The following is a 27,722-nucleotide window of genomic DNA, read 5'->3' as shown; positions in this document are numbered from 1 at the left end:
CACTGCAAATTTAGTTGCTTGAGTTTTAGACACAAGAAGCTGTATTTCAGATCTAAATGAAGAAACATTTCTGACCACAGTGAAACTTAGGGAAATTCGAACCTTGATGCTTACCAACTCACAGTCATAACAACAATATCGTCACAAAGATATTTGCAATCTGCTTCATACTATATTATTTAAATCTTTATCACTGTCTTTTATTACTTATTTTCTGCTTGATCTTGCTTCACAGATACAATGTTGGGAAACATTTTGGTGTATTCTCTTTTACTGCTAAACCATAAAATACCTTCATTCTTTACAACTCTCTCTCTCTGAATACCAAAATCAGCCATTATGGCCATTAGTCAAAATTCGAAGTGTTTTCCTTACATTTTGTGAATATATATATATATATATATTTGTATGCTGAAGACTGAAAAAGGATATTTCAAACCTTTTGAATATTTACAGAAAATTCTTAAGCTTGTATGTAAAGTATCTGAAAAAAAAATATATTCCGTGGAAGGTGATTTGTAATTGCAGGTTATATGATTTTAGAGTGAAGAAAACATTTTTTTTTTTTTTTCATGAAAGTTCAAATCAGGGGACTATATGAAGACCTGAAATTTAGCACTTATTTAAGTGCTATTTCAAATTCAATTCACACCTTATTTTGTGTCTGTTTTTCTACCAGTTTTCATTTAAGTGATGATATTTCATTTAGCTATTTATTTCATTTATTTATTTACTTATTGTCTGCCTGTCAAATGGTCTATCTATAAGCCTAACAGTACAGACCTATGAAGAACCAGTTGTTACTGTCTACTCTCCACAATTATATATATATATTTAAATATATGTGCATCTTCAAACTAATATATGCTATTGATTTATATGAATATTGCACTATTACCCATATGTAAAAAAATACTTGTTGGTGCTGTTATCCATTTCCTAATCTTTATTTGCAGGAGTAATTCTCTTTTTGGGCAATTGTATTCACCTCTATTGGATTACACATCTTCTGCAAGATATTTTCTCATTCTAGACTGTAAGTAATTGGGTTCCTCTGACTTTCTGCAGTTTTTTGCACATTCACATTCATGACACGATATTCCACAATAGTTTGCTAGTTTTAGTTGCTGGGATTTTCTTGCTTTCTTTTCACTTAATATTTTCATTATTCATAGATGATTTCAAATCAAGATGTATGTCTGAATTCAAAGAAGTTAAAGAATATTACTCTTGATGAAGAATCCCACAGTTGGAGGAGATCATTCTAAATAAAATAAATACCACTTACACAGTGTTTTATTTTCTTTTACTTAGAATTGCTGGAGTTACCCGTAGTGATAGGAGCTCTCTACAAGATATTCTAGGTTATGCGAAGCACTGCAGCAAGGCATAATATAGTCTTTGTGACATAATTGTCTTTCTGGAAGTCTTTGAACTAAATCTGAAATGAAATCATACTTGCACCGCTTTGTACCTGCATATTGTAATGTCTTATTATAAACACAAATCTCACATATATTCTGTTTCTTTTTTTTTTTTTTTCCAGAACAATCTAAGGAACTAGAAACCTATCATAAATTTCTTCTGGAAATGCAACATGAAGATGAGATCAGTCACATCTATATCATATAGTGATCAGTATTAAATGTAATCACACAGACATAATTTTAACAGAATAGTGCTCAATATTTCTCTTATTATGTTAAGGATGTGCCATTACTCTCATGAAAAAGCAATAATAAGTACATTAGTAATGAGTTGTACTGCCAATTGATAAAGATGTTAATTGTTATAATATGTATAAAAGTTCTCTTTCAGTAAGAAAAATATTATTTTTCAAGATAACAAAAACAAAACTTTAAAACCAAGAAATGTGAGCTGGAGCATTAAGCTCAAATACACATTTCTTTGAATGTGATAAATGTAACATTTTTTTATGTCTTTAAGTGTACATTGTCATGTGATTGAGTATACATTTTCTTGTTTGTAAGTACTGGGCTTCTTAATGTTATTTTACATATATATATATATAATTTTTTTTTTTTTGAAGGAAGGGGAAGGGGAGATACACATCCTTCAGAGATAAAAATGATCAATCATATTACCTTCAGCAGAGCAAGTTTAACATAAATATTCAGATATGACCTTCAGATATTTATACCACATAAGCATATATGTATTTGGGCATGTAGGTGCGTTGCCAATTTTAAGATACAACCATACCAGTCAGAAGTACAATAAATAAATGAATGAATAAATAAACAAACAAATAAATATTTAACAAAAGAAAGTACTCCTGATTAGTTATATGTGCTATTAACAGAACTATCTCAACATCCCTGTTTTATCCTTCTTTATTCCTCCTTCCCCTCAACCTTAGGAACTGTAAAATCAAGATGTTTCATCTTACTTTTGTTATCATTTAAACTTGTTTTCCTTACAGTAAACTTTGTGTGCTTAAGAATGTATTGCTATGTGGAAATGACTACATTAATAGAGTAATGTAGTGTAATAGCTATGTCTATAATCAAAGTCATTAGCGAAAATAATTTTCCTGTAGACGTGTGCCAGTTTTCCTACAGATTTATGTCCTTTCCCCCTTCAATCCCCTCTTTCTAGCACAGTGCTTCAATATTTTCCAGACTTCCATCTGTCAGTCCTAGTGGTCAAGGCAGGTTACATGATGGGCAAGGCCAGAACTATGTCTGTATTGCCTGGATGGCCATAAAGTAAAGTGAAAAACAAACATGGATTTTCACTCAACTTTCTCTCAAGTAGGGGCATTTCTCTGCAAGTAGGGGTATTGCACTGATTTCCAGTGTGCTGAGAGAGAGAGAGAGAGAGAGAGAAATATTTATTAACTTTAAGGCTTCTGCTCCTCTGTCAGTGTTAATTAGCCAGTAGATCAAAAAAAACTCTTCTCACTTTCATTGTATTAAATGGGAATCCCTCTATCATTGCTTTCAGTCTGATATAATTCCACATGTCAGTGAGATGACAATTGATGACAATTGACTTTTTAACTTTAGTTCTTGACTAAGTCTGAAACTCATCTTTTGACATTTGAATACTTTAGGTCTTAACAAATTTTCATCAGCTCTATCAGTGCAGAATAATGTCAATGTTTTCCCTGCCTTTTAGATACCTGTTATAACAACATGGCATAAAAGCTTGTACTGCTACACAAAATTCAAAGACAGCACTAGTCCTGACAATCCATTAGGACGACTAGAGCAGGCATAATAAGGCACTAGGTAAAAGATCAGCCTTATGACTTAAGCCTTTTGCAACCATTTGGTTTATCTTTCTCCTCAGAAATAATACTTAAAATACCAAAAGCCAAGAAAAAAAAACACACACTCATTGATGGGAGGTATTTCTGGTAACTTAAAACGCATAACATGTCTGTAAGTACCAATCCACACAAATAACAGAATTAGAGAATTCCTAAGTTCTGAAATACTGTTGAGCAACTCTTCATTTTCACAAGCGGGGTGTGTATGTGTGTTTCTCCTTCCTTCCTTCCTTCCTTCCTTCCTTCCTTCCTTCCTTCCTTCCTTCCTTCCTTCCTTCCTTCCTTCCTTCCTTCCTTCCTTCCTTCCTTCCTTCCTTCCTTCCTTCCTTCCTTCCTTCCTTCCTTCCTTCCTTCCTTCCTTCCTTCCTTCCTTCCTTCCTTCCTTCTCTGTCTCTCTCCAAATCTCCACTACTCAGACAAGAAACTCTTGGCATTTTTCAAAAATTTTGTTCTTAAAAATATTGGGGGAATATATTTTTAATCGTTAAGAGTCAACCAGAATTAAAGGAAAAAATGTCATATTCATTCTATAAAAGTGACATTTCTACTATTTTACAAAATGAAATGACTTCAAATGAGACTTCGGAAGCTTTTCAAGGCAAATAGTAACCATCTCAGAGCCTAAATACGATGTTGAAAGCCTTTGCTTCTGATGTATAGGAAAAAGTAAAAATTTGTCTCCTTTTTCTTCCACATGGCTCCCTCTAATCTCCTCATCTGGACACAAAGCTTAGGTCACTTAGTCAACGTTTTTATGAAAAAAAAAAAGTAAAAAAGAACATTCATCTCTAATTAAACTTCAAATCTGTTTTCTCTCTTATAGGGTGAATGAACCAACACATCATTAATGCGTGTAAAAGGAAACAGCAGGAGGTATGCATATAACCACTTTCTCATCTGATCATGCTATTTACCTATTTTTTTTTTTAACATTAATTTTAATGATAATTCTGTTGTTCCTTATCTTTATTTGGCTCTCTTTGGTTGTCTTTGGCTCTAAGCACAAGCAAATACCTGTCTACAGTAACAAGCAGTATAGTGCTATTATGAAGTGATTTTTACTGAGTGTGGAAAAAGGATGTTGGTACAGAGGAAACCAAAGTTCACACCCATGGGTCTGAATCAATGTTGAGACGAACTACTTTAATATCCAAAGCTCAATAATATAGCTCTTTTTTATTTATTTTTATTTATTTCTTTTTATTTTTATTTATTTATTTTTATTTATTTATTTATTATTTATTTATTTTCTGTTATACGTCACTTATGGCCAATCACAATTTACTGGTGTGGCTGGAAATAAAATTCATAGTTTGCTCTCAAATAGTCGTGTTGTCTATAAAAGAGATCACTGGTACAACACAGTACCAAAAAGGCATGTCTTGTACTCTATTAGCCAGTGAGGAATGCATATGTAGACACACACATTTACTGTACTAATTCAATGTCATCAAATCAAGTGCCAATATTTAGTGAATATATTTTATGCAGTGAGAAACATTTTCTTGGTGTTTCTGTAGAGATAACAAGGTTTTCAAGCTGTTAGCAGCTCTCTTTTTTGGTCAATTTAGCATAGGAGAAGTGTTTCCATTTCCTGTATATACATTGTAAGATCAGAAAATAACCACATATGTATGTGCCAAAACTCAGCAAGCAGTTCTGAATTTGTTCTGCCACAGTTACAATAAATCTCAGCAGTTTCTAACAGACTCAGTAATATATTGGGATGGCTGCTTCCCCAAACATTTAATTCATGGCTAAATATTTACTTAACACCTTGCACAAGAAAAAGAGGAAAAAATAAGAAAAAAATTATCCTTGAACTTTCTGAAAATGTTTACAGTATCATTTGCCAGGTTTGTTGCCTTTATAACTCAAGTCCATTTACATGGAAAAGCCCAGTTGGTACAACAAAAGTATGAAACAAAAGCTGGACCATTTGAGAGAGCTTTTCAAAATAGGGTCAAAACCATAAATTGAAAATATACTCTATGGCATGGAGATATGGAGATGAACATACTGTACATGGCTTTTGCAGTGTCTCCAAGGTGGATGGAACATCCTAGAATTAATTACCCACCAGCTAGGTAGCAGTCCTGCTTGAAAACATCTATGAAAATTTATACCTCTTTGTTTTTTTTCTTTTTTCTTTTTTTCTTTCTTTACACAAGAAAAAAATAATTTCTGCTTTCTTCTTACCATGTACTTTCTGATCGTCTATTTGATCAGATTTATGATAATAAATATTCTCTCCATATTGTTATTTGATTTATTATTTGAATATTGGATTTGAATCATTGTTTCTCTAACAAAAACTGTCTTATGTAGTCGTCTTGCCTATGTAGCAAAAGTGTTTAATTCTGGATATATTTTTAAAATTTTTTGTTTATTTTTATTTTTATTTTTTGGTGTTCAGATATATTCAATATCTAAGAGAAAAAAAAATCTTTTTCATTATCATACCTGTTGCATAATTTCATATTTGGTGTTGGAGGTAGAGAGAGGTTGTTTCTACATGTTATAAGTAATAGAGAGAGTACTTCAGCCTAAGCTTTGTACTTATCTTGTCCCTTTGTAGACAAGATCCTGTTACAGAACACAAAGACTGTTATTTGCTGGAAAGTCTGGCATTAACTGATGTTTCTTAATGACAAAACAAATTGCTGACATATAAACTAATCAAATATTTAGCCTCACTACAAAGCAGTAGAAAGTTTGCTTTTACTGAACGCTGGATGGACTATTATTCATTTCTGTACAACAAATTTTTTATGCAACCAAAAAGGTGAAAGAAACAGATGCAGTCACCTCAAAGCAGGAAAAGAAGTCTTTAAATGTTTTTCATTTAGGAGACACATATAACACATACATGAGGAAAAACTCTGTCCACAATAGGAAATGAATAAATTGAAGGGTTCATCAGCTGTTATCATCTTGCACTACTTTGTCTCTCTATGTGATGGAAATGACTAAGTACTGAACTGGAGGATATCTTCTCTAACTCTTGCCTGTAGGTCTCTTGTCTGTTTCTAAAAACGTTGACATTATTAGAAACAGAAATACTACATTTTCCATCCCAGGTTCCTGTAAGCATTATACTCTGTGACTTTTGACTTCAGCAAAGATCTCTTCCTTTTGGTTTACTGGTGAAATACATCACCAGTGCTAGCAGCAAAACAGAACAAATGAAGTACAACAGTAGGCTCAATTTTCTGAGCTTTCTTAGCTGGATGAAATGGCAAACGTGACAGTGTGACCCTCCCAATAGCCATAGCAGCAGAAGGAACAGGAGGAGTTCAAATTTATTTGTAATTTTCGTACAATTTTGAACACACAGTATGCCCCATTCCTATCATATTCCTGTCACTCATGGTTTTAACATTGGAGGTCTTATTATGAACACTTTCAGATGACTTGCTGTCTTGATAGAGCAGTGATCAAAGAGATGAACAGACTGTAGCTTGGTAGTGTATTAATAACAGGGAGCTCCAGTCATATGAAGACATGAGAGGACCATTGGGAGCATGGAGGACACTAAAATTTGTCTTTAATTTAGAAAAGTGAATTCATAGAATCAGAGAATCATAGAATCATAGAATATTCCTAGTTGGAAGGGACCAATAAGGATCATCTAGTCCAACTCCTGGCACCACACAGGTCTACACAAAATTTTAGACCATGTGACTAAGTGCACAGTCCAATCGCTTCTTAAATTCAGACAGGCTTGGTGCAGTGACCACTTCCCTGGGGAGCCAGTTGCAGTGTGCAACCACCCTCTCAGTGAAGAACCTCTTCCTGATGTCTAGCCTAAACCTCTCCTGCCTCAGCTTAACACCATTCCCGCGGGTCCTATCACTGGTGATTAAGGAGAATAGGTTGGCGCCTACCCCTCCACTCCCCCTTGCGAGGAAGCTGTAGACCACGATGAGGTCTCCCCTCAGCCTCCTCTTTTCCAGGCTGAACAGGCAAAGTGACCTCAGCCGCTCCTCACACATCTTCCCTTCTAGGCCCTTCACCATCTTTGTCGCCCTCTTCTGGACACTCTCCAACAGTTTTACATCTTTTTTGTACTGTGGTGCCCAGAACTGCACACAGTACTCGAGGTGAGGCCGCACCAGCGCAGAGTAGAGTGGGACGATCACTTCCCTCGACTGACTAGCAATGCCATGCTTGATGCACCCCAGGATACGGTTGGCCCTCCTGGCTGTCAGGGCACACTGCTGGCTCATATTCAACTTGCTGTCAACCACAACCCCCAGAACCGTCTCTGTGGGGCTGCTCTCCAGAATTTCGTCCCCCAGCCTGTACGTATAGCCAGGGATGCCCTGTCCCAGGTGCAGGACCAGGCACACATAATTCCTCTCTAAAGAGAGCTTAATTCTCTCTCTGTGTAACCAACACTTTGCCCCACCAGCTTTTGGTGTAATGTTCTTCATTTCCAGTTATATAGAAATGGTAGTGCTTGGAAAGGTAAGCTGCAACACAGAAAGTCTGTAAACCACTGATAAAAGGCCAAAGAAAGTAAACTTGTTCTTCAGCAAACTGCAGAGCCAGAGCTATATGCTAGCACATGATAGGGAAAATAAGTGCCTTTTCAGTAAAAGGCCTGCCACAGTTTACTAGAGATCAAATACTTACCCTTATAGAATCATAGAATCATAGAATATCCTGAGTTGGAAGGGACCCTTAAGGATCATCAAGTCCAACTCTTGATACCGCACAGGTCTACCCAAAAGTTCAGACCATGTGACTAAGTGCACAGTCCAATCTCTTCTTAAATTCAGACAGGCTGGGTGCAGTGACCACTTCCCTGGGGAGCCTGTTCCAGTGTGCAACCACCCTCTCTGTGAAGAACCCCCTCCTGATGTCGAGCCTAAATTTCCCCTGCCTCAGCTTAACCCCGTTCCCGCGGGTCCTGTCACTGGTGTTAATGGAGAAAAGGTCTCCTGCCTCTCGACACCCCCTTACGAGGAAGTTGTAGACTGTGATGAGGTCTCCCCTCAGCCTCCTCTTCTCCAGGCTGAACAGGCCCAGTGACCTCAGCCGTTCCTCGTACGTCTTCCCCTCCAGGCCTTTCACCATCTTCGTAGCCCTCCTCTGGACACTCTCCAACAGTTTCATGTCCTTTTTATACTGTGGTGCCCAGAACTGCACACAGTACTCGAGGTGAGGCCGCACCAGCGCAGAGTAGAGTGGGACAATCACCTCCCTTGACCTACTAGCGATGCTGTGCTTGATGCACCCCAGGACACGGTTGGTCCTCCTGGCCACCAGGGCACACTGCTGGCTCATATTCAACTTGCTGTCTACCACGACCCCCAGATCCCTCTCTTCTAGGCTGCTCTCCAGCGTCTCATCGCCCAGTCTGTATGTGCAGCCAGGGTTTCCCCGTCCCAGGTGCAGGACCCGGCACTTGCTCTTATTGAACTTCATGCGGTTGGTGATCGCCCAGCTCTCCAACCTATCCAGATCCCTCTGCAAGGCCTTTCCACCCTCATTCGAGTCCACAACTCCTCCAAGTTTGGTGTCATCAGCAAACTTGCTCAAAATACCTTCTATTCCTACATCCAGATCGTTTATAAAAATATTGAAAAGTACCGGCCCTAAAATGGAGCCTTGAGGGACCCCACTGGTGACTGCCCGCCAGCCTGACGCAGCCCCATTTACCATAACCCTTTGGGCCCTGCCCGTTAGCCAATTGCTCACCCATCGTATGATGTTTTTATTTAGCTGTATGGTGGACATTTTGTCCAGTAGGATCATATGGGAAACCGTGTCAAAAGCCTTGCTGAAGTCCAAAAAAATCACATCAGCTGGTTTCCCTTGGTCCATCATACGGGTGATCTTATCATAAAAGGAAATCAGGTTAGTTAGGCAGGACCTACCCTTCACAAACCCATGCTGGCTGGGACCAATGACTGCTTTGTCCCCCAGGTGAGCCTCAATAAGTTCGAGAACCATCTTCTCCATGATTTTACCAGGCACTGACGTGAGACTGACAGGCCTGTAATTGCTAGGGTCTTCTTTCTGACCCTTCTTGTAAATCGGCACAACATTTGCCAGCTTCCAGTCTACCGGGACCTCTCCAAATTCCCAGGATCGTTGAAAAATAATTGAGAGAGGTTCCGCGATGACGTCCGCCAGCTCTTTCAGCACCCGGGGATGAATCCCATCTGGACCCATGGACTTGTAGGGATCCAGGCGGAGTAGCAAATCCCGCACACGTTCAGGGTCGGTTGGGAGTTTGTCATCCCCACCGTCCCGGTCCTCCAGCTCAGGGCACCCTGGGTCCCGAAGCCCATCATCGGCATTGAAGACAGAGGCAAAGAAGACGTTAAGCGTCTCTGCTTTGCCTATGTCATTGTCTGTGAGGAGACCTTCCCTATCAAGGAGCGGCCCTATGTATTCTTTAGTTCTCCTTTTTCCATTCACATATCTGAAAAAGCCCTTTTTATTTTCTCTCACAGACCCAGCCAGCTTCAACTCTAGGTGTGTTTTGGCCACACGAATTTTCTGCCTACAAACACAAACAGCATCCCTGTATTCTTTCCATGACACCTGGCCCTCCTTCCAGTAGCAAAACACTCTCTGTTTCCGCCTAATCTCCATTAGAATGTTCCTGGTCAGCCACACCGGCCTCCTGCCCCGCCTGCCTGACTTGCGATATTTAGGAATTGCCTGATCTTGTGCTTCTAGGAGGCATCGCTTAAAGAATGACCAGCACTGGTGGACATCGAGGCCTTCAAGAGCAGTTTCCCAGGGGACCTTGCTGACTAGTTCCCTGAGCAGCCTGAAGTCCGCTTTCCCCATATCTAGGGATGAGGTTTTGGTGGCACTTTTCCTTCTGTCACCGTAAATTTTGAACTCAACCACTTCATGGTCGCTTTGACCAAGGCGGCCACCAATCACCACATCTCCCACCAGACCCTCTCTGTTTTCTAGCAACAGGTCTAGGAGGGCACCTTTCCTAGTTGGCTCCGTTAGCACCTGCACCAAGAAGTTATCATCTAGGTGCTTCATGAACCTCCTGGACTTGCTCGTGTCAGCCGTGTGGCACTCCCAGTTAACGTCTGGCAAGTTGAAGTCCCCCATAAGGACAAGGGGAGTTAATCTCGAGGCCTCTCTTAGTTCTGTAAAGAATAATTTATCGGCGCTATCGTCCTGGCCAGGCGGTCTGTAATAGACTCCCACAACGACATCCCCTTTATTCGTTCGTCCCTTGATCCTTACCCAGAGGCTCTCAACTTTGCCATTGCCGACCTGAAGTTCCACACAGTCCAGCCCCTGCTTCACATATATCGCCACCCCACCACCTCGCCTACCCTGCCTGTCCCTCCTGAAGAGCCTGTAACCATCTATCGCAACACCCCAGTCACAGGACTCATCCCACCAGGTTTCGCTTATGCCGATGATGTCGTAGTTGCGGGACTGGGCCAGGACTTCTAGCTCATCCATTTTATTCCTCATACTGTGTGCGTTCATGTAGAAGCACTTCAGGTGCGTCTCCTTACACTCAGCACCTTGTGGATCTGCCCGAAGGACCTCACTGGCACCCAGCCCCTCTGATTGTAGCGTACCTTCCCTTAGGTTTTCACCGGCGTGCCTGGTTTTAGCCCCTTCCCCCTTCGACTCTAGTTTAAAGCCCTATGTATCAGCCCTGCCAACTCCTGACCAAAGATCCTTACCCCTCTCCGAGAGAGGCACATCCCATCTGGTGCCATCAGGCCCTGTGTAGCATAGACCTTCCCGTGATCAAAGAACCCAAAGTTCTGCCGGTCACACCAGTCTCGAAGCCACGAGTTTATGTGAACAGCACGCCTTTCAGCTTCGATCCCCCCTATCGGAAGGACAGAGGCAAACACAACCTGCGCCCCTGATCCTCTAAGTAGTCGCCCCAAATCCCTAAAGTCTCTTTTGATCGCCTTCGGACTTCTCGTTGCTACTTCATCGCTACCAGCCTGAAAGACCAGTAGCGGGTAGTAGTCAGTGGGCCGTACCAGGCGCTGGACTTTCTTGGCGAAGTCTCTCACCCGAGCCCCAGGGAGGCAACAGACTTCTCTGCGGGTTGGGTCCGGTCGGCATATCGGTCCCTCTGTCCCTTTCAGAAGGGAGCCCCCCATAACAATAGCCCTTCTTTCTTTTTTGAAGGATGATGTGGCAATGCGATGTGTAGGTCACCTTGTCTTAGGCGCCCCCTCCAGCTGGGACGGGTTTTTATCTACTTTGTCATTCAGATTGTCTTGTTCTAGTCCTTCATATCGATTATTTAAGGGTAGATGAGAAGGTGAGGTGGGCAGAGAGAGGGCCCGCCTACCACCCCGAATAGGCACCTGCCTCCATTCCTCCCCTTGATCTAGGTCTCCTCCCGCTGCCTGGCAGGAGGAGGGAACCTCTGTTTTCTGCATAACAGGAGACGCCTGTGCTGTGGCAGGTTCGTGAGCCTGCCTCAGAGAGGGTAGAGTGCACCTCCACCAGTCAATTTCCATCTCCGATTCCCTGATGCTTCTGAGCCTGTTCACCTCCTCCCGGAGCACTGCTACCTGGCTGAGCAGTTCTTCAACCTGGGCACACCTCCCACAGGCATACCCACCACTGCTGTCGGAGACCGACAGAAGGCTGGGGCACACTCTGCAGCCCAGGACCTGGACGGCTGCGTTTTTCCCGGATCCCTCCGTCTGAGTAGCCACCGTGGTGACCGTGGCTGGAGATGCCGCACGAGATGCGGAGGCCACGGTTTTCTGCCTGGTTGATACCATGGTCAGGTTCTACGCAAGCAGGTTACAAGCACGGAAGGGAGAGGTAGCTGCAACAGAGCGACGATGGGTCCCCGCCCTTCTTGCCCGCCCTTCCTGCCCGCGCTAACTGCCTCGCTAACTGCCCCATCACTCCCTGTTTGCCGGCCCTGTTAACTGCCTCGCTAACTGCCCCGTCACTCCCTGTTTGCCGGCCCTGTTAACTGCCTAGCTAACTGCCGCGTCACTCCCTGTTTGCCGGCCCTGTTCGCCGTGCTCCTGGTCGCTCGCGCTCCCTAAGGGCTGCCTTTGAACAGCCGGGGGGAGGAGCTGTCGCTGATGCTGCTGGCTCCGCCTACGCCTCGTCAGCCTCCCTCACGAGGGATGTTATAAATCACATGATACTATTATAAAGGTATTTTCATTCTCACTAGGGATTTTGTTGTCACAATATCAGCAACTTAGTCTCACAAAACCAAAAAAAAAAAAAAAGTTCAGTGTCCTGTATACTTCCAGTGCTGACATTGTCAAGAAGTCTGTGTTAGGCAAACATAGGATCACAGAAATTCTAAGGAAAATGGCATGAAACAAGGCCACATGTGATACTAGCAATTTTTGGCAGAAAATTTATTTGTTGTGATTTCAAAAAGAAATGCAGAAAAGCCATAAAAGATATGCTTTATCTTGTGGAAACTATTTCCATTAAAAAAATAAAAAATAATATATATATAATATATATAATATATAATATTATATATATATGTAAAGAAATATATATATAATATTATATATTATATATATATAAAGAAAAGAAAAGAAAAAAAGAAAGAAAGAAAGAAAGAAAGAAAGAGAGAAAGAAAAAGAAAAAAATAAGAATCATTACCTGACTACAAACTGTCATTTGTATCATTTGAAGTGAGGTCATTATTTGCTTTAAGTATTCTTTGAAGTGCAAGCAAAGAACCAGGGATGGACCAGAACTTTTCTGGATGAGAAACAGCCTCTCAAATTGCTTTCATTTGTAAACTTCCCATTACCAACAGAACACTTTAATGCACTACAGCAAACACTTTGCTATTCCTCGTTAGTATAGTGGTGAGTATCCCTGCCTGTCACATGGGAGACTGGGGTTCGATTCTCTGATGGGGAAGGCCATTTGGCATTGGAATAGGCTGCCAAGGGAAATGGTTGGTTCACCATCCCTGGAGGTCTTTACAAGACATTTAGATGTAGAGCTTAGTGATATGGTTTAGTGGAGGACTCGTTAGTGTTAGGTCAGAGGTTGGACTGGGTGATCTTGGAGGTCTCTTCCAACCTAGATGATTCTGTGATATATAGAAGGGCACGCTGATTAACCTGGACAATTACATACTCCAACGTCTTTATTGTTGAGATATAGAATAGCCAGGACATTTTCAGTCATAAGCAAATGAAGAAGTTTCTTGCTAATTTACTGTCATTAATAAAGGAATAAGGGAAATGATACTAAAAATCTGTTACTATGCTTACTAAAATTGCTTTCACCTGAATGTGCATAAAAGATAAATTTGTATTTCCAAAATCAAAAATCAAAGGAAACCCTCAATAAGAACTCCTTGGAGAGATATTTGAGGCTGTTCCGGGAGTACCTAAGCCTGCTGCAGAAGTATTATGTAAAGGGTGCCCCGATTTACAGTCACAAACATCTGACTTTGTTATTAACGTTGGTGTCTGGCCTGGAGTTCATCTACTTTGACTTGGATCTGTATGCTCCACACCTGAATCTGGCCCCATACATGCAAGATTACTGAAAGCCTTGTTACCTGATAGACTATAGATATACCACTATCCATAATCATAGCAGAAAGTGAGCAGCAGATCTCTACTTTAGTGCTGCAAAAAGAATCTGGAGATATGACTTGTGAAACAATCTTCCAAGGGACACAACAAAACTCTTAGGTACCATGTAGGGAACCGTCTCAGAACGCAGTTTACATTACTTACTACTACAGCCTTATCTGCTGTATTATAAATGATCTATCCAGCTATTGTAAGACAATATCAGAATTATTCCTCGTTTGAATGGTAGATTGCATTACAAAAGATAAAGGCTGGAGGGGGAATCATGTTTGTCACTTATATAGTACTGTTCTGAGCCAAAGCTGAGTAAATAAAGCATTGGTTTTGAGAACTTACCAAACCTGAAAGTTTCTAATTTTCCTTCTTCCAGTTTAAAAGGCAAAAGAAAAATGTGATCCAAACCCAACAAATCCTGGCTAGGTCTGAGACTACCAGACCACAGAAGGAACTGTGAAGGTCACCTTTCCAAAGACTGGGATGTGTGTGGTGGGAAATATTTGTGTAAAGGATAGGATATTCCTTTCATCTTCATATAAAGGTCCTAAGCTGTGATACTTAAAGAAAACAGATATTTTTCATGAGCTGGGACGATGTGTTGTTACTCTTAACAAGATGATTTCCTCTATCAGGGAGAATCTCCAAACTGAAATAAATATCAGTGAGGTCCCTAGTTAGAGATTCTTGAATTCCTGGTCAGTCTGCCCTTCCTGTTCGATATCTTTGGTTCTTTCTGGTGTTTTTCATGTTGACCATGTTCTCCATGTTCTCCATGTTCACCTTTCTGTTGTTCTCTGTGTTCGAGAACACATTTTTGGTGTTCTCCATGTTAACCCATCAATAGCTCCTGATCTTCAGAGAGAGAAAGACATGGCTAAAAACTTAGGCAAAACAGCATTAGAAAGGCTATGCTTATAGAATTGTTACAAAAAATGTTGCTGTCATATACTCCCTGAAAAGCGATCCCCTTGCCTGCAATACTGATACTCTGTATTTACGCTGGTGTGATGGAGATCAACTGGCCTGCTCTCTATAGGAAAGGTATACAAACCAAGGCTTGAGAAAATAAATCCCACTCATATCCTGTAACACTGAGCCGTTAAATTAAGTATTCTAGCAAAATACCTTGTCAGATAATTACATTTTCCTACCTGAATTTCCCAGCTAGTTTTAGCTGAATACTGTGTCCTTCCTCATTTCTTGTCAGAAGCTTTCTTACCAAGGCATTGCATGCTTGCATGCTAGCAAAGTCTGTGACTGCCTATATAGTTTCTCTAGGATGACTAGCTGGATGGAAGATTTTCCTTTTTTAAATCTACTCATATTTAATCTTTAAAAAGACTTTCTTATAAGGATTTCTTCAGGCTATGTATAATTTTCTCTTTACAGTCTTTATTGAAAGTTTTTCCATGGACCTGTCACTCTACACTTTAGTCTTTTTATAGGTTCTCTGTGCCACTGGCTGCAATTATCAAGTTCAGAGCAAATGGTTCCCTTTTAAGTCAAATCCAATGCTACTTAATGAACTAGTTGGCAACAAGGCATGCGAAGAACATCGCAGCTACTTGACCTGTCCATGTAACCTGTGTTTCATTCCAATTTTATACTTAGTCTCAAGAACAGAGCTGGTAGGAGTGAGTACAAAGGTCATAGGCCTCCTGCCAAGGTCTTCCTCATTACTTTCCTGCTGTCATCCTATGCCACCACATTTGTTTAGGTGTTTGTTTCAAGGATGCCAACAATCAGCTTTTGTTTGGCAAATATCAGTATTTCACTGTCTTACAGTAGAGAAATACTCTGAACACTCCCAAAACAGACTTCTTTCCTTTCCCCCTTTTAGTCAGACATAGGTTATAACCTATGCCTCCTCCCCACAGCAGCTCTCAAGCACACGAAAACAAATTCAAAAGCCTCAAGCATCCTGTATGAACTTTATCTGACCATCAACAACTGGCATTGCTTCTCCATTCTGAAATAAATCAATTCTCCATTGTGACTTGAAAAATGTACTGCATTTGCCTGTTCTGTCAATTATACATTTCTTTTGGCACTTAAAGTCAGATACCAATCTGAGAGCATGAGATTACTCTACTGATGCTGTTGAGTCACATTAGTAAAACTCATGGCAGACATTTCTGTAAAAAACTTTCCATTGACCTATGTTCATCAGCAGAGAAGAAATAACAGGAACAATACTATCTTGCTGAACTTTAAAGGGATACAGACACAGTATTTTTTGTAATAATTTTATGCCATTGATTTGCTCTCCATCACACATGATACTTTGCAGAATTCCTAAGCACTACATTATGTTTTTGTTTTAATCATTTTTTTTCCACAAAATCAGACATATTGTAAATGTGACTTGTCCTTATATTTTGCATGGGGCATATAACACTTCAAGGGCACCTGCTGGCCCTTGCTGGAACAGACAAAAAACTTGAAGAGCTGCAGAGAATTATGACAGAATGGAGAAAAATACTGCAGTGAACCTGTACAACAAACTAGTTACTTAAGTTGGAATTGATGCTCTCACCACAAAGTTACTTTAAAATTTCATGCTGTAGGACACATCAACAACATAGTTTCTGTGGTTAGATTTTGACTGTGTGGTCACCAGCAGCATCAAATACGTAAACTTATTTCTGAGAACAATTGCAAATTGACTTTTTCTTTTGCTGGCCGCAAAGTTTTTTGCATTTATACAGGAAATAATTAAATAAGTAAACCCTCTTTTTTAGTACTTCTGAAATGAGAAATATTATAAACTTAACATTAATTAAACAAGAATATCTTAAAGAGAACAAAAAATCTATTTTCTTTCCTTTCTCCATCATCAACATGGGTTTTATTTATCTCTCTGCAGGAGTACACCACTAAGTCATAAATGTGCTTTTATTAATAGAAGTTACATATTTCTTATGCTTATCTGACAAGCATTATTTCTGTTACTTTGCATGGAAGACTTATGACTTATTTAGGTAGGTAAAAAGTCCAGAAATTTTCAGAACCCAGGGAAAGTCCAAGTATGTCTTAAATATTTGCTACAGAGAAAAAAAAAAAAAAAAAAAAGGAAAATTAAGGTGTTTCAATAATACAGTACTTAATAAAAAAATCTCATGTCTCTTAACCCCAGAAGCCTAGAACAGTTAAGGTTTGAAGCGACCTTTGGAGATCATGTGGTCTAACCCCTCTTCTCAGTCTGGGACACTTAGAGCAGGTTGCCCAGGATCATGTCCAAGTGGCTTTTGAAGATGTCCATGGAGGTGGAATCCACAAACTTTCCAGGCAACCTGTGCCGGTGCTTTGTCACCCACACATTAAAGAAGTGCTTCCTTATGTTTAGTCAGAACCTCTCGTGTTCTAATTTATGCTCTTTGCCTCTTGTTCTGTCACTGGATACAACTGAGAAGAGCCTGGCTCTATCCTCATTGCACCCTCTCTTCCTGTATTTATATTTATACCATGGTCACCATGATCATTCAAAGGTTATTGACAGTGGCCTCACAATAACATCTGCTAGCTCCCTCAGCACTTGTGGATGCATTCTTCTAGGGCCAATGGACTTCCAAATGTCTAGTTTTGCTAAAATATTTCCTGATCTGATCCTCTTCCACCAAGAGTATGTCTTTCTTGCTCCAGAGTTTTCACCTGTTCTCTGGGACCATGGATTCCTGAAGGCTGGTTTTGCTGGTAAAGACTGATGAAAAAAAGGCATTCAGTACCTTGGTCTTTCTACTCTCCTGTGTAACCAGGTCTCCTGTTTCATTGAGCTTTGGGCCCACAGTTTTCCAAGACTTTCTTTTGTAACCAGTGTAATTGTAGAAGACCTCCTTGTTGTGTTTGACATCCCTGGTCAGATTCAATTTAGTTTGGACTGTAGCTTTCCTAACTTCATCCCTGTGTGCTTGGGCAATCCCACATTGATTCTTTCCTTCAGTTTTTCTCCTTGTGTCCAAGCATGCTGTTGTAGGAACTCAGAGATGCTCAAAATGGCTCACAGAAAAGAAGAGGCAGAGTTAAAAGCCCACGAGAAGAACAAGGGTTGAAGTACATTGAATTATATAGCAAAGAACTTACACAGTTCCTGCTAAAGCCTCTCATTTATTTCTGTGGCTTTGAACCAGTCTTCACAAACTGCATAAAATAATATTTACTTATGCTAGTCTTTTAGCTTTTGGATTAGGTGTTCAAAAGGGACTCTTAAAAATGAAATCTTCTTAAACTTGTTCAAAACCCTTGGTTTCAATCTTTATTAGTTCAACTTGTGGTAGGCTCACCGGGGTTAAAGGGTTTAAATAACTAAATGATATTTCAAAACTACTGAGGAAAGTATCTTTCACTCTTCAAAAAGATAGACTTCCTGATTATTTTTATTTATTTATTTATAAACCTGATGTAAAAGAAAAACATTTTATTGGGCAGATCTTTGTGGGAAATATATACAGACTAAAATACAAGCTAATAGCTTTGTAACACTGTAATCCTTAGGGGAAATTACATTTAGTTTTGTGTTTTAATGGAAACTTTGCTTTGAAGATACAATTTAGTCAGTCAAACACCAACAACATCTGTCACTGTTGCTAGCAACTGATCTCTTAATCATGAGCAATTCATTTCAAAATGGCTACAGGCTTTAGAACAACATGAATCTTCTCAGAAGTCCCTTTGTAATACTACCATTTGAACACCCCCCCCCCCCCCCCCCCCCCCAACCTCTCCCTGAAAAACTGCAGACTGCAGAGATCAGGCCCAGGAAAATCAAATCACACTGTGCTTTACAGCCAATAACACACTCCACCAAGAGGAGGGTGACAGACTGGTTTCAGCTACTCTGTCTCTGTTGGAGTTCTGGCATCTTTTGATATCTTTGTCTTCCAGCGTAGATTTACTACATTGTTGGAACTAATTTCTGCCTCCCCCCACACCTTTTTTTTTTTTTTTTTAAATGCAGTTTGTCTTGAGGCTCTTGCTCCATGTGTTTTATTATTATAATTCTTGGTTTGCTGGCACCTGCTTTCTGCCCATAGTTTTAAAGCTGTGTATTCTGGCCTCAGTTTCCTCTGGAGGCTGGATTATCAGCTGCTTGGCAGAGGTGGCTCTATCTAGGCATGTGGCACAGGTACTGTTTTTGCTGCATGGGGATCTGTACTTTTGATAGCTCTGCTTTGTCAGTAATCCCTGGCAGTGCCCGTTCACTTCAGTGACATGTTAGGAAGACATCTTCAATGGTTAAATGAAAGAACCTCTCTGTTTTACCTGCCAAAGCCTGCCTGCACGCCTGGTCACATTGCTTTGTTTCTTCAGTTCTTCTTGGCATATAAAAACAAACCAGGCTTTCAGTAAATAATTTGCTTCTCTTCAGTGGAGACTAGAGTGCTGACTCCCCAGCTCTCCTTAGCTAAAATCTTTCCCTTTCTCAGTTTGGAAGTGCCCAACTGTCATCTCCCTCCACCCCTACGTATCCTGTGTGGTTACAGAAGCTTGCCTCAGGCACAACATGCCTTACAATGCTAAGTATTGCAGGGCCACCAGCATTGCAAAACTGCTGAGAGGTGGGACAATTGGCACTATACTGTGTGTCTCCTCAGGACACCAAAATGAACATCGATTCATGAGTCCTCTGTCTCCTGTACAGGCTACCAGAAACATCTGAGATAACTTACTATGAAAAGCAGTCTGCTTTTCTCTTTTGAAACACTTAGGAACATCCATTTTTCAATAGAAGCTATCAGAGCTCTCATTAACACTATACAGGTAAAGAAAATAAAGGTGAAAAGAATTACTATCATTTTCACAAAAATGTAGAATGAATGCGGTAAAGCAATAATTAGCAGTGGCAGAAACTAGACTCACACAAAATTATTATTATTATTATAAATGTATTGCATTAAATTGAAATCTTCTTTCACTTTGGAAGCTTACAGTTTTTATATATGATGAGGTTAGGCTTTGCTGGTTCATTTTTTCTTATTGAGCACAATTTTTTTTAATTTTTTTTTTTTTTGTTAAATGTCAAGAAAGGCAAGTCCAACAGTTTGCTAAGTTGCAAATGTGCAAGTGAAGGAGGCATCAAAGTCTGCAAAGGAGCCTGAGAAAAAATATGCTTCCAGTTCTCCAGCAAATGGTAAATACTGTGGTTGTTTTACTTGGGTGAGCAGCGGAGTTCCACCACGGCCGCTCTCTCACTACCCCTGCTGAAAGGGGAAGAGGGAGAAAATACAGCAAAAAGGGCTCAAGGGTTGAGATAAGGATGATTTAATTAAAGGGAAAAGGAAGAGGAATAATAAAAAAAAAAGGCCATGCAGAAGCACAGACAGAGCAAAGCAGTTACTCTACTTCCCGTCAATGAGTTATGTTCGGCCACATCCTGGGAAGCAGGGACTCAATATGCTTAGTGGTTGTTTGGGAGGAGAGATGCTTCCACAACCAGAGCCCCCACTCCCCCTTTCCCACCTTTTATAGATGAGTGTGACACCACATGGTATGAAATATCCCTTTGGTCAGTTTGGGTCAGCTGCCTTGGTGATGTCCCCTCCCCATCTCTTGCTCACCCCTAGCCTGCTGGCTCTTGGGGGGTTAGAGGGAGTCCTGATGCGGTGCCAGTATTGTGCAGCAATAGACACAACACTGGTATGATACCAGTGCTGTTCTAGCTAAAAGTGTACAACACAGCACTGTATGGGCTGCAGGGAAAGTTAACTCCATCCCAGCGAGACCCAGCACAGAGGAAGGAGCGATCTACCAAGTAAAATGCTTCTTATTTTACAGCTTTTTTTTTTTTTTTGTTAACCAACAGAAGTGCCTCGGAAGTATATATTACAACTACTTATGGTTTCCATACATTCTCAGTATATCTAAAGCAAATTTATAGAAAAACAGAACAGCCTTCATATTTGGAAGTAAATTTGGAAGAGATCACTAGGAAAGATTATTGTCATATACATAGTACAATTTTTTTTTTTTTCAAAAAAAGTTTGCTACCTAGACATGTACAGGATGAATTGTTATATTATTATATATTATTATTATATATTATTATTATATTAATTTTATATCCATAGGTGTGCCATATATGCCTAGTGCATACAAAAGAAGTGTCAGAAACACATGCTCCTCAGGAACATGCGATGGCTAATACAAACTCCAACGTCTTTAGATTCACTCATGTTTTGCCAGACTGAACTTGTGTCCTTTGTTTAAACTCGTATCAACTATCTATTTGTCATCACGATTTTGTTCTTCTTAGAGCCTTTTGAAGATATTTATGACGGCCACAGTATTTTCAAGAAGATCAAAGAGAATGCTATTTTGCCAAAAGACAAGTAAAACAAAGTTAAATTAGTAGTCTGCTCCTACTTCCATCTGAATCAATGCTGAATCTGAGTATCAATATGCAGAAATTGGGATTGTGATCACATGGGATGTCTGCAGCAGCTGAGAGAGGGAGCCCAAGTCTCCCGACTACTAGTCCTGTGTTTTAACCACAAAACTACTCTTTGCCTAGAATTGCTCTTTCCTCTCCAGCACAGAAAATAATACAAGAGTTTCTCTAGATCCATGACAAAAATTCACACAACTCTATTTCCCCTCTGGTTTTGTTTATTTAGTAAGCTGGTTGAAAGAAGCAAGCTGGTGGTCAAGATAAATGAGTGAAAAAGACTAGGCCAGAGGAATCATAAAATTCTGTGTTCAAGCTGTCCTACAGAAAGGATGTTAAATCTTTGCAACCATCCAAATTCACTGCATCTGAGAGGTCATTAATACACTGAACTTGGTGGACTGTGAAAATTTAACCCATTTGGTCCAATGTGTTTACCAAAATATATTTCAAAAGAGTATGTAAGGAAGGAAGCTATGTGAGTGTGAGAGATAGAAAAGTATTCTGGAGTGCCTGTTATAGGGGTTTCCTAGTTTGTCGAGTGTCCATTTCTTTTCCTCTGTTTTGAGGAAGAATTATGAGTTACTTCCTCATTTTTAAAAAATATCCTTTCCCTGTCTTGTGGTAACAGGTTCAAAGATTTTTGTTGGCAGATACTTTATGACACCTATGTACCTCCACCAAAAGAAAGCTCGCTTATATTTCTAAATAAGCTGTATTCTTCCCTAACTATGCATATTTGGAGTTGTGTTCTTTTTTTTTTTTTTCTCTACATATTGCAGAGAATAAGATTACAAGACACATCTTTTCTTTCAGTTAAAAAACCCATAACATTTCCTCCAATAGTTCCTAGTAAATCAAATCTGCTTAGACTTGTTTAAAATACAGGTGACTTGATCATATTTTTTTTGCAACTCATTATTTTCTTGCTTCCTTAGTGCTGCTCAAAAGAGTAACTATGTAACAAGTTATATATATATTAGTAATAATATTAGTCTAATTTCATTACATTCTTTGAAGTCACTGAAGTTTTATCAAAATATGCTGAGATCAAATTGAGGACTGAATTCAAATTATGTAATCTTTGCAGCAGTCAGATTCCGTGCATCATTCTTCTTTTTGAGAGCATTCAGAATTCCAGGCTAACTAAGGTTGATAAAGTTCAGTTCCACAATACCTACATATGCAATTTTATTTTGTTTCGTTTGAATTTGGAGCTTTTGTTATGATATGGTATCATACACGAAGAAGGGATAGAATGATAGACCAGTTTCTTTCATTTCAATGACATGGAATTATAGAATCATAGAATGGCCTGGGCTGGAAGAGATCTCAAAGATCATGTAGTTCCAACTAGATCAGGTTGCCCAAAACCCCATCCACCCTGGCCACACTTCCAGGGATGGGACATCTACAAATTCTCTGGGCAACATATTCCACTGCCTCACCACCCTCATAGTAAAGTGTTTCTTCCTTGTATCTAATATAAATCTACCCTCTTTTAGTGCAAAATCATTACTCCTTGTCCTATCACCACAACCCCTAATAGAGAGTTCCTCTGGTGCTTTCTTGTAGGCCTCCTTTAGGTACTGGAATGATGCAAAGAGGTCTCGCTAGAGCCTTCTCTTCTCCAGGATGAACAACCCCCAACTGCCTCAGCCTGTCCTCACAGGAGAAGATATATACTTCTCATGGGATGTTATAGACTTTAGTTATTGTGTAGTGTCACTATAGCATTTCAAGTCCTGTTCCACATTAAAAGTAGAAATGAAGACAGTGCTTCCTCTGTTTCCTTCTTCTCACTTTATTAAAAGCTTGATCTGTTTAAAAAGCATGTAAAGTATTTAATTATTGAGTGCAAAATTGAAAAACAAACAAAACAAAACAAAATAAAAAGAATATCAGGAGTTCAGTTTGTAAGAGTTCTGAGATTTTGGTCCTATTCACACACTGTTCTAGTGCATATATGTATTATTTTGAGAGCTATAACAAACTTTTATTATTATTGTTGTTATTGTTATTGTTATTGTTATTATTAGAAGGTAAAACTTGATGGAAGACCTTTAGCATTGAGAAACAGATTTTGAGTTGCATTGTAGATGCCACAAGTAGCCGGTGAAGGTGACAAAACCCTGGAACAATGCTCTCTTGACAGGTCCTGATATACCAGCTGAAAGTACATCAGGTTAAAAGTTGCAAGTCAAGAAGGTCATGAGAATATAGAACATTATGGGTAGACAGTGTCAGCCAAGATAGCGTTATATCTTTTGACAGTTAGCAAGTAATTTTAGCTTCTCCCCCCAGAAAAAGTGAGATTGAGTGAGAAATTTATTTTAAAAGTCTCAATATTTCATTTTGGTATTTTCAAAATAAAATGTTTTGACTTTCTATTTCAAAATGGATTTTCATTCAGGGATTTACCTCATGGAAAACAAACAAACAAACAAACAAAAAAAACAACCAACCAAACAAACCAGACAACCAACCAACTAACAAACCCCTCCAAAATTCCCATGCTTGGCAAAAAAAGTGAAACTAAAAATGAACTGACTGATGGTTGTTCAGTTTAATTATCAATGAATTAATAATGACCAATTATTGGTAGATCTATCTTCAAAAGGCAGCAGAACCTCTGGTAAGGTACTGCCAGTACTGTGTTGCTCTAGGACAGCTAAAATTATCAACTAATAGCTACTGAAAAAAAATAATTAAATTTTATGGAAATGTAACTAATTTAAGTGAAAATTACTAATATCACACCTTTCTGAGCAGTTCATATCTGTAAACCAACAGGCAATACATTTACTTATGAAGCTTTTACTTTCTCAAAACATATTATTGAGGATCAATATGATATTTTATTCTAGTATAAAGTGACTACTCAAACATGACAGCTAAGCTCTAAGCGAGTCAAGTTCAAGTAAGGTAAGTCTGAGCACTTTTACCCTATCATGAACCTAAGTGTTTCATATTGTAATTGACAAAATTCACATCTTTGAGCTTTTCATTTAGACTTTGATAAAATCTGCTCACAAAGGCAGATGGCAGGCTGTTATTTTTAATTCACAAGCCATGTTAAATATATGCCATATGTTATAGAACTTTTCAAGTGCAGCCTTTTGAATGCTATCACAATAAACTTATGAAATTACATAAAAGGGAAATCTGACAGAGAACACCAACACTTCAGGTTACATGGTTGAAAAAGGAAGTGAAGATGGCCTGACGTTCTGCTTTATAAAATACAGTTATCAAAAATACCAAATAATCATTGAAACATCAAAGTCAGTGTAGAAGGGAAGTATTTAGGGGCTTCTGTAGTTTTGTTTTCTGCATCTAGAAAAAATTCCCTGAATGCACTATATGCACTAACCCATCTGTTTGCTCGTAAACAAAAGGCTTGTGATGTTGCTCCCTATATCTAGGGAGCTTCATGTGTAGGTTAATAACAGCAATGAAAAAAAACACATACGGTCTGAAGCAAAAGTATTTCAGATAACATTGAAGTCACAGTTGTTGTAGAAGGAGTCCTTCAAGTTGCAGCTATCCTAGAACAGAAGTGATGAAAGCTGCAAGAGCAACTGCAAAACAATTCTGTTGTTGTTGTTGTTGTTGTTGTTGTTGTTGTTGTTGTTGTTGTTATTATTATTATTATTATTCCCCCTCAAAAGGATACAGCTAATGAATGAAGTTCACAGCCTACAAAGAACAATTGATAGGGTTATACAGGGCTTTAGTGAGTGGAAGATGTATCTTTAAAATGACTATATGCAACATGTTACTCAGCTTCTGGCTTCTGGATGTTCACAGGCAGCTCAGAGAGACACAAGAGATGGGGAGTACAACAATGAGCCACTTCAGTTAAACCTAATGCAGGAAGAGACATTACTCCCAGGGAGGGAAATAAATGTCCTGGCAGAAAAAGATGGGAAGGAGAAAAGCATTTGAAAAAATTCTGCATGCAAAGAGGGTCAGTAATCTTGTGACCAGCTGTGGCTGAGGCTTGTTTATGTAGACTCCAAAAACAACCATTAGAAAGGCAGTTCATTCGACAGCTCTTGTGCACTACTGATCAGACTGAATGAGAACAGTGAGAGTGTGAATTGGGCTGCCATGAGCAAATGTTGTTTATTTGGTCCTCTGGTTTGCATGGGCATGTTGCAGTGGTCATGGATTTATTCAGCTGCCTAACACAGCCTGGAGCCACTGGAACAGAAGCTTTAAAGAAATTGTATAAATGTATGTGCAGAACAGCAAGAACATTTCTATATAGTGCAGAGATAGATGAATTATTCATTATGAATTATTCATAATACAACTTTTGGCATTTTTTCCTGAATACATTTTTTTTTTTTAATTATTCAGCATTTTGATCGAATAATTGCTACACTTTTTGTTACCATTCATCAGAATACTTTCAAAGGTTCTTGGTTTCTTTATTCAGTATTCGTCTTAACATATTCAATGACACCTGATTAATCCAGCCATTTCTGGAATTCTTCACTATCTTAGATTGCTGAAATCAGTAAGCTAATGAGATCCATCATTGTTAGGAAGACTGTTAAAGAAAATGGGTAACACTGCCTTTTTTTTTTTTTTTTAATAAATCTATTTTAAGGATTTATTTAATTTTTAATTTGTGAACACTGTTTTCTATTTTACAGGACTAAGTATATTCAGAAAAAAATCATTTGTTAATAATACATAGATTTGTAACACTTGTAATAATATTGTGCTTGGGCAGCTTCAGTATTTTCATTGCAGAGACAACCAAGTGGTGCATTACAATGGTTTCTGAAGTAGTTACTCACATTCACATTCATTAAGTGGAGTTGGACTGGATTTAATTTTAAGGTAAATCCAAGATGTGTTAATTCAGCTCAGTGAAGGTGCATGATTGTATAAACTAAACAAGGAGGAAATGAAATTATGAGAACCCGTGTCTTTAGTGGTGGTACTTCAGCTTCAAACCAGAATGAACAAGAACAGATTCAAAGTCTAAGAAAGTGCAGGTTCTCTTTTTGATGACATGAAGCTGTGAATTGAATAACTACCATATCTATACTTATACATTTTCAATAATATATATAGTGGCTGTAGTCTTGAGAACAGATATAAAACTCCACCTAAGTAATCAACAACTTCCTATTAGCCCTCTCTTTAGCATTCCTCTAGGGAGTAAAATTGCAACTAAAACCCCAAAGCTCTTGAGACTTACTAGAAAATAAACCAAAAAGAATACAAATGTCACTATGGGGAGCTCCAGCCAATGAACTTTAGATATTGTGGCAGCATTAGACCCACTGTTAAAAACGCCAGTCCTATTTGAATTCCCCTGGGTGCTGTAGGCTAATTCTCATCTTTGCACACTGAGTGGTTGGGTGAATATAATGAGAAATAAATAAATAAATAAATAAATAAAAACTTTTTACAAACTTTCCTTACCCAGTTTCCATGGAAATGAAAGTGGAAAGACTGCTGGCAGTCAGTAGCTGAGTGTGAGAACTCTCGCTTGCAGATGTCAGTTCCTGACTGTTCGCTGAAAACTGCAAAGTGTTGGTTTAAAAAATCAGCTGCAAACGATGTCTTCAAAACTGCAGCCTTTAGAAAGAAGTTGAAGTTGATAAACCATTTTTAAAATGGGATTTTTTAAAATGCAAAAATCTTTACATTTCCACCTGGCTGCCAAGACAAATCACTTTTGCAAGCAACTGGACTGGTGACTTCATTTCCAGTCAGTATCCTCTATGTCTAGATTTCCTTTTGGTCCAGAAGTTTGAGTTGATTACTTTGCAGAGTATGCGGAAAGGCTTACCCATTTAAAGAGAGTACAAGGTTTCTCGTTTTTTTGGTAAAGCTCTTGTGGATTCTGTTTAGATTTTGACTGCAAAGATTTGCATAAATATAACATAACAAAGAAGATTAAGGTATCTAATATTAAGTTGTGAAATGACTGTTTTGTGGACAATAAACAATAAATATAAAGTTTAGTCATATGCTTCAAATAATGATTGAGAAGATTTTTCATATTTTGATAGAGTCACACAGTTTGAATCTAAACTTAGGGCAGCTGCAACAAACTTCTTACTGTAATAAAGGTCTATCCTTCTCTCCATATTACAAAACAAAACAAAACAAAAACAAAACCAACAACAACAACAAAAAAAAGAGCTGGAGACATATATGCCAGTTATATCCAATCCATATTCTCTACATTCTACTAAAACTTTCACCAATGCATTTAGTGTACTGTATATTTTTAGTCACTTTATTGTGTTTAAGTAACAGACTATGGAGTAGTGAGTATGAGGTGTTTTTCCTAAGATTACAGTCTTGAAGGCAGATAAGCATTATTTTATGGTATGCATTAATTAACACAGTAATGCATTATTTTCCCTGGATTAAGTGTTTGTTAGTAGTTTAATTCAGGTAGCAATAACTCATTCACAAACAGAATTGTCAGGAGTGTGATAAATAA

General features: G+C 38.9%; 1 long non-coding RNA gene across 3 annotated transcripts in view; it reads left to right on the top strand.

The window, feature by feature from the left end:
• The window catches only part of LOC106044143 (uncharacterized), an 80,704-nt gene extending 57,483 nt beyond the window's left edge, over positions 1–23,221 (top strand). For all 3 annotated transcript variants that reach the window (XR_007166910.2, XR_007166907.2, XR_007166909.2), the window contains 4 exons: positions 957–1,036; positions 1,547–1,647; positions 4,119–4,168; positions 22,820–23,221. This is a non-coding gene — a long non-coding RNA (uncharacterized lncRNA). The remainder of the gene's footprint in view (positions 1–956; positions 1,037–1,546; positions 1,648–4,118; positions 4,169–22,819) is intronic.
• Positions 23,222–27,722: the final 4,501 nt, after the last annotated feature.

This window comes from Anser cygnoides, chromosome Z, assembly GCF_040182565.1.
Source record: "Anser cygnoides isolate HZ-2024a breed goose chromosome Z, Taihu_goose_T2T_genome, whole genome shotgun sequence".
In the NCBI taxonomy this organism is placed as follows: Eukaryota; Metazoa; Chordata; class Aves; order Anseriformes; family Anatidae; genus Anser; species Anser cygnoides.
Note: the sequence above shows the minus strand (reverse complement) of the source record. Positions and strands in the feature narration are given on the sequence as shown.